Source organism: Brassica rapa, chromosome A07 (genome assembly GCF_000309985.2).
Source record: "Brassica rapa cultivar Chiifu-401-42 chromosome A07, CAAS_Brap_v3.01, whole genome shotgun sequence".
In the NCBI taxonomy this organism is placed as follows: Eukaryota; Viridiplantae; Streptophyta; class Magnoliopsida; order Brassicales; family Brassicaceae; genus Brassica; species Brassica rapa.
In genome coordinates this window covers 4,983,846-4,991,496 of record NC_024801.2, presented here as the reverse complement: position 1 = coordinate 4,991,496, position 7,651 = coordinate 4,983,846, and the positions used below count along the sequence as shown (strand labels likewise).

Below are 7,651 nucleotides of genomic sequence, written 5' to 3'. Positions count from 1 at the left end.
CTTTGCGTTCTCCTTTGAATCCTCATCGAAACGCTTTTCGTTTCGTCTCAATCGTAGTTTCCGTTGAGATTTTACGACGAAAACAAGTAGGACTCTTCTTGGCTTGCTTCCACTCGCTACGTAGCGACCTGTCAGACCGTCAGTCGCTACGTAGCAACCTGTCAGGCCTCAAAGGGGTCCTCCTTTGCGTTCTCCTTTGAATCCTCATCGAAACGCTTTTCGTTTCGTCTCAATCGGAGTTTCCGTTGAGATTTTACGACGAAAACAAGTAGGACTCTTCTTGGCTTGCTTCCACTCGCTACGTAGCGACCAGTCAGACCGTCAGTCGCTACGTAGCGACCTGTTAGGCCTCAAAGGGGTCCTCCTTTGCGTTCTCCTTTGAATCCTCATCGAAACGAACTCAATCGAAGTTTCCGTTGAGCTTTTACGACGAAAACAAGTGGGACTCGTCTCGGCTCCCTTCCACTCGCTATAGCGACCGAGATGACATCCTCACTCGTTATAGCGACCTGTCAGGCCTCAAAGGGGTCCTCCTTTGCGTTCTCCTTTGAATTCTCATCGAAACGCTTTTCGTTTCGTCTCAATCGGAGTTTCCGTTGAGATTTTACGACAAAAACAAAGTAAAACTCATCTTAAACTCCTTGGCTTGTTTCTGCTCACCCTACCTCCATCTTTGCGTTCACTTTCGAATCTCGCTAGAAACGTCTCTTGTTTCGCCTCGATTGAAGTTACCATTAAGAGTTTATGATATAAAAAAAAAACCACAAAGACTTATTTTCTCGCATGGATTCAGATTAATCGTATAAAACGGCAACGGCTAACTTAACACCTTAGCCGCCTTAACTATACGATTACGTTGAACCTTTTTACAAAAATCGACGTCTTATCTAAGGAGAAGATAACAGTCAAGTTCGGAAGATAAATGTCAAGTTTCAAAGGATAAACACCAATATCGGAAATGGCGAACATACACGAGAATAGGAAACGAAAATGAGCACGCAAAACTGAGAAGGGACAAAACTGCATCTTTGAGAGAACTAAGATCTTGCAAACCGATCTAAACTCTCCGAAAGTCGAGAAACGATCGCCACGCATATCAAGCTCGCTTCCTAAAGAGAGAAAAAGTTAGAGACATGAATGTCGTCTTAAAACCGATTCGTTTCTGGCAATTTTCTCGGAACCGACATATCCCAAGTCGTCAACATGGAAAACAACCAAATCACAGTCCAAGCGTCGTCTATAAATCGTCCCGAATTATCGATCATTCCAAACATCGGAAGAGGAAACGTACACAACCCTTCAAAGTATCGGTTCAACCGTTTTCTTTCGTAAAAAAAAAGGGGGGAGTAGGTACGTTATACTCGTATACTCCCAAACTTCAAAAAAACTTCTGCAAATCGTCAAGAATAGGCAAACGACAATCTTAATATTCGTCTAAACGCTAGCAACATATCCAGACGATCATGAACATAATCTCAAAAACTATACATCATTTCTTGTCGCAATCATGCGTACAGAAAACTTGTACCAATATCAAACTGAAACTCGACGATTAGCCAAAGTATTGAAGCCTTTCCGGCTTCAGAAAGCCAGTTTCGTTTTAAAAATTTCTACGAGAAATCTTCAATCACCAAAGCATTTCTTTCAGTTTCCGTTGTACCAAGTAAGTCACGGAAAAGCATCGAAAACATTTGCGACGAAGAAAACTCGAGAATATATGTAGCATCGTGCACATTAAAAGGAGCACTTTCCTCCCGATGGTTAGCTAGATCCACTTCTGGTTGACCAATTCGTTCAAGAAACGAATGTGTCATGAGAATCCTCTCGAAAAACCTATGAAAAACGTTCCGCGACTAGATCGTATTGAAATAAACTTCGGTAACACTCCATGAGTAACTCCAAGCAACTTTCACATAAGATCAAAATCACAGCAGGAACGTTTCTTGTAAAACCCGCAGAAACAACACTACTTTGACATATGTATACATATCAATGATTTACAACCTTCGTAAAACTGGTTATATGATATGATAAATTATCGTATAGCCCACAGTCGGAAATCATATGACGTTTTAGGCGCGTCGGCCTGGGCGTTTTAGGCGCGATGACGAAAAGAATCTAAGTACTATTGATTGATAAAAGAACGAAGTTACAAGATTTCCAAGAGACAAGACTGACAGAGTTCGCTAGCCTAGTCGATATCAGAACAAGGACGAAAAGAATCTAAGTAAAAGTCAAGCCGCTTAAATTCTAAGTTTTCCTAAGCTAGCAGAGTTCTTCTAGGTCTCCCCCATCTCCCCCCTCCGCCTTTGGCTTTAGCTCCCCATATATATTGTTGGGGTCAAAATCGGTCACGACGGAATCAATGTCTGAAAGTCCGTAAAAATTAGCTCCCCATACGTAGCGACCGAGCGTCCGTCTCGCTCGATCGCTACGTAGCGATCGGGCTCGAGCCAAAGTTCAGTCACTGCGTAGCGACCGAGCTCTTCCGAACATCGGTATGACACCAGTCCATGCATTCTCGTCAAACCTTCAAATGCTATCTCCCGAAGACCGTAGCGAGCTCAGTCTATGTTTTCCGCTATTCTAAATCATCGATCAAACTTCGCGGATTAGAAACCGCGGAAATTCTTTCTTTGTCGAAAGAAATCGTAGTAAACTCTTCGAGTCGGAAGACGGCCCAAAGGGACCTAAAACACGACTCGAGGCCCATCCTGCGATTTCTTAACCAAATGCCCGTAAACCACAGCCCGGTTTACGCTTGGTCCACAAGGAAGGATAAATGTCAAGTTTCCGCGGATAAATACGAAAGTTTTGAAGATAATTGTGAAAATCGGGAAAAATGGAATATCTCCATTTTTACGCTATGACGGCTTAAGGGCAGAAGAGTAAAAGCGTAAACCGACCTTGGAGCTAGTATATAAGGAGTCCTAGGCGAGGAGCATGGGGGAGAACTTTTTAGACTCAAAATTCTCTGCACTTAGAAACTTTAGGCTTTATTCTCGACAAGTTCGGTTTCTATGACTGGCACTCAATTACTAGACGAACTCGCCCAGGCAGTTCGATCTCTTGTCCAGCTCTATCAATTGAACTACGTTCGGCTTGATCCTCGAAAGGGGTACGTAGGCAGCCTTTAACAAGGTTCAGTCCGAAATCAATCAAAAACCTTTTATTTATCTTTTTCGTCTTTTGTTATCGAGCTGCGACTCAAATAGGTTAGAGCTTTTAGGCTGCTAGAACTAAGTAACTCGCTGACAGCCTTTGCGGCCAAAGCTTTTATGATCCCTTGTAATGATCGCAACGCTCTTACGCGGACTCGAAATAAGATCTACTGTTTTCTCTAAACTCGTTTGTTATCTTTTCATGATTTCCGCATATATTCGATCACTTTTCGTTGGCTCTCGCAGAGATCCGAGACCTCTGGGAAATTAGGGTTTTCCTAGTTTCCTTATTTAAACGGAAATCGACGGTGTGAATTTTGGTTCCCACATATATAAGCCTCCTAGGTCGGTTCCCGCTTCCTTTTTTGCCCCTAGGTTAAGTGTATTGTTTCGTGGAAATATTCCTTTTCTTCTCGATCTTCATCATTATTTTGGAAACTTCACATTTATCGCAAGATTTATCTTTTTCTACAAGTAAAGATAAACCGTCATATCATTGATGGACTCGATTTCGTATGAAATCAGTGGGCTGTTAGCCACGTTCTAGACATCTTTGGGCCGTTTTTTGACTTAGACGTTGTTACGATTTGTTAGAAAGAACGCTTCTTGATACAACGTCGTCTCGAGGAAGTCCACATTTTCCATATGGGTTAGATAATCATGGCGTTACATTAACTGTTGCCGTTTATACGATAACCATGGACTTCATTCAGGAAAATGAGTCTTCACGGTTCTTATTGTAAAGCTCCAATTGTAACTCCAATCAATACGAAACGAGGGATTGATCCATAGAGGCTCGGTGAGAGGCATGAGGTCCAGTCCATGGCGAGAGGAGTCGGTCCACGGCGAGAGGAGTTGCTCCAACTCGCCGAACGGGCGAGTTGGACGGTGCGATCGATCCAACTCGCCCCGAGATTTGGATGGTGTGCTCGTTCCAACTCGCCTGTTCGGCGAGTTTGACGGGGCAATCGATCCAACTCGCCCGTCTGATTCAATGATCTATTTCTCTCGAGTTCGTTTGCTTCAGAAATTTTTGTCGAGAGTTTGTTGAGAAAGCTTTCGCAAAGAAATGTGACTTTTAGACATTGATTTTGAGATAACCGTTTTTAACCCCAGCATTCCTGTCATCATAAACTTAATCGATTCACCAGACGGCGATGACGACGAACTCGATGTCTAGGCAACACAAGATTTCGAACAGTACGAGTACGGATTCGACAAACCTTGGACAGAGATGGTCCTTGCATACATCACCGACGGGAAACTCCCAATAGAAAAATGGGCAGCCCAAAAATTAAAACCCAATCAGCACGATACGTCTTGGTTGACGGACAACTCTACAAGTGGAGATTTTCTAGACCACTCATGACCTGCATAGAAGGGGAGAAAGCACGAAAGATAACGGAAGAGGTCCACTCTGGATCATGTGGAAATCACTCTGGTGGATGGTCCCTCTGATGAGGACCTCAAGTCATCATCAGAAAAAGAGAAAGGAACTAAGAGTAAATCAGTGAAGAACATGCAGCTGAGGAAAACTAAAGAAGCCAACCAGGACATAGGTGCATTCAAAGAAGGAAATCTTTGCAACCATGAGAAATTTGACCGTGAAACAACTTGCTATACATTCTCAACTCAACCAGAGCACGCGGCGAATTGGTTTCATACCAAAAGGAGTAATGCTTGAGGAGATATACCGTTTACAAGTCAGGTGTCCTACACTGCATCTTAAGTGGGTCTGTTTAAGGAAAGTAATTGTTTGCTTAAGGAGTGTGCAACTCAAACTCACGGACCACTTGGAGAGTTTATACAATGCACTAAACCTTACTGGATCAGCCAGATTCTTCACCATCTCAACTTGCCATTTTTGGAGCAGATTTACAATAAATCCCAACGGCTCTTTCTCTCCATGATTGCAAGCATTTTGGCGATTTGTTCTATCAAACAGAAGACACCAAAGGCTCCTAGGATCTTCCCAAAGTTGTCCAGATACAAGCAGCTCAACACATTTTCCTTTTTGGTTGAGATTCTTTCATTTAAGCCTTACGGCTAGTTTTCTTAATTTCAGCATGTTATCCATTTTGTTTAGCTTTGTGAGTCTTTTTACTGAGCATTATATAAGTCATTAGGTCCCTCATTAGAAGGCACGAATCTTTTACCTAAGTAATAATAAAATTTTCAGTTTCTTTTCTTCAAAGTCTTTGTGTCTTTGAGTTATCTTCATCATCAAGCCTTGTGTGGATTCATTTGTCTTAGTGATTGGTGATTGAGACCGCTTGTGGAATCAGGCTGCTCTTCTTCGTGGTTAATTGTGGAATCAGTCATCACTTTGATCCAAGGTGCCTGTAATCCTTTGTCAGCTTAGGACTACATCATTTATGGTATCAGTACTGAAGTTCCTTCAGCATCAGGTTTTATCTATCCTATCTATTTTATTTACAATCGTTTTTAGTTTCATTTTTTTTTGCATTCATAAATCAAAAAGCCATAAAAATCACTTGTTATTTGTTTCATTTATTTTTGTTTTGCATAATCATATAAAACCCCATAACAAGTCATACTTGTTTCTGTTGCATCTAGTTTATCTTGTTTCTATTTCATAGAATCATAAAAAGAAATCGATTTGCTTCTTGTTGCATTCAAAATATAAAAAAAAACCATAAAAAGAGTTGTGTTCTTCATTTGTTATTCATCCTCTCGAGTTTAGTTGCTGCTAGATCTTTATTTTCATTAAAAAAAATCATTAAAACTTGTTAGTAAAGCTTGCAATCCAAGTTTTCCTTTTCTCGAAGAGTTTTCAAAACAATTTCCAAACATGCCAATCATGTTTTAATTCCTTTCCAAAAGTTTTTGCTTGCAATTTTTTTTTCTTAATGAATGTTAAATTTATTCACCAAAAAAGCCTTATTACAACTAGTACATACTGTTTACTGTAGAATTTTAAAACTCCAAAAACAATTTAACAATTAGGAATTCTAGTCGAAAACCAAAATTGCATCATATTTTCCATCCCCTTAATCCCCTTCCTGTGCAGTACACTGATTTTATTTCTGATCCCTTTATCTATCATTCTCTTCATCACAGATAATGGCAGAACCTTATCTCCATGCCTCACCCTATTGCGTTCCCTCCACACTACATAAAGAACTGCCTGAAAAGCATAACGAATGCAAACCAGGCTCTTCTTCTCCTTGTTCCTGTCTATAAGAATCTCAATGATCTCAGACCAGACATTTGTATAGGAACTGCCCATGATACCTTTAACTGCATTCTCCCAATTTGAGCAGAGTAAATGCACTGAAAGAAAAGATGGTTTCTCGATTCAGGACCAGAGTTACAGAGCACACAATTGGTAACAATACCTTGGCTCCATTTAGCGACCCTGTCCAAAGTCGACAATCTATCCCGCGATGCTAACCATGCCATGAAAGCATATTTAGGAGTGGCCTGTGTTATCCATATACCTCGGGCCCAGGAACAGGAAGCTTTACTCACCCTCAATAGCAACCAAGTATCTTGATTAGAAAATTGCTGCATATACCCCGGCTTCCTTCTCCATATACTTACATCCTCCACTTCAGGAAGCAGTTTACTCGTAATGATACTCAACTCTGCTTCAATATCATTAAGAATAATCGTACGATGCCTCTTCCTCCTCCGTGTACTAAGGGCCGCTTCTTCCACCATCGCATTCTTTGCCACACCCATATCAATGATTCCGCTATCCCCCAACACATCAGAGAGCACTCCCTTCTCAGACCAGCATAAACCAAAATGAGGTTTTCCTTCCATTCACTAACTCCCTCTTATAGAGCAACCTAGCTACACCTCTCAATTTTAACATCTTACGCCACATCCAAGATCCTATTTGGCCATTTGAATTCACTTCTCAGAAACACTTCCCTTTGAGTAAGTTCGACTGGATCCATTTACCCCACAATGAACCTTCAGATAGCATTCTCCAAATCAACTTAAGCCCATACACCTTATTGACTTCTCTCAAGTTTCTAATTCCCAAACCACCTTCACTCTTAGTACTACAGATTTCCTCCCAAGCCACCTTAGCATTAGTTGCAGCCTACCAGCATACGACAAGAACCTGCACGTCCAGCACATACACATCACTAAGCACAGACTTTATTAGCTGCAGCCTACCAGAATACGACAGGAACCTGCACGTCCAGGAACTAATCTTGCCTCTGATTTGCTGCAAAAGAGGAAGGTAATCTTGTTTCCACATCGCCTGAGTCATGAGAGAAAGCCCCAAATATCGTACAGGAAGCACACCCTCAGCAAATTTAAAATACGTCAAGATTTCTCTCTTCTCAACCTCTGATATTCCTGCCATATAAATGGTAGATTTCTTCACACTTATGCTCAACCCCGACCAAGCTTCAAAGTCATCAAATACAGAGAGGGCACCCTGAATAGAATCCTTTGATCCTTCTACATACACGATGAGATCATCCGCAAAACATAGGTGTGTGAGTGAG

General features: G+C 41.4%; 1 long non-coding RNA gene across 1 annotated transcript; it reads right to left on the bottom strand.

Annotated features, from left to right (window-relative positions):
- Positions 1-199: 199 nt before the first annotated feature.
- Positions 200-675, bottom strand: LOC117126562. The gene is made up of 2 exons (XR_004449178.1): positions 510-675; positions 200-340 (listed from the first exon to the last, which is right to left on the bottom strand). It is a non-coding gene; the product is annotated as an uncharacterized LOC117126562 (long non-coding RNA).
- Positions 676-7,651: the final 6,976 nt, after the last annotated feature.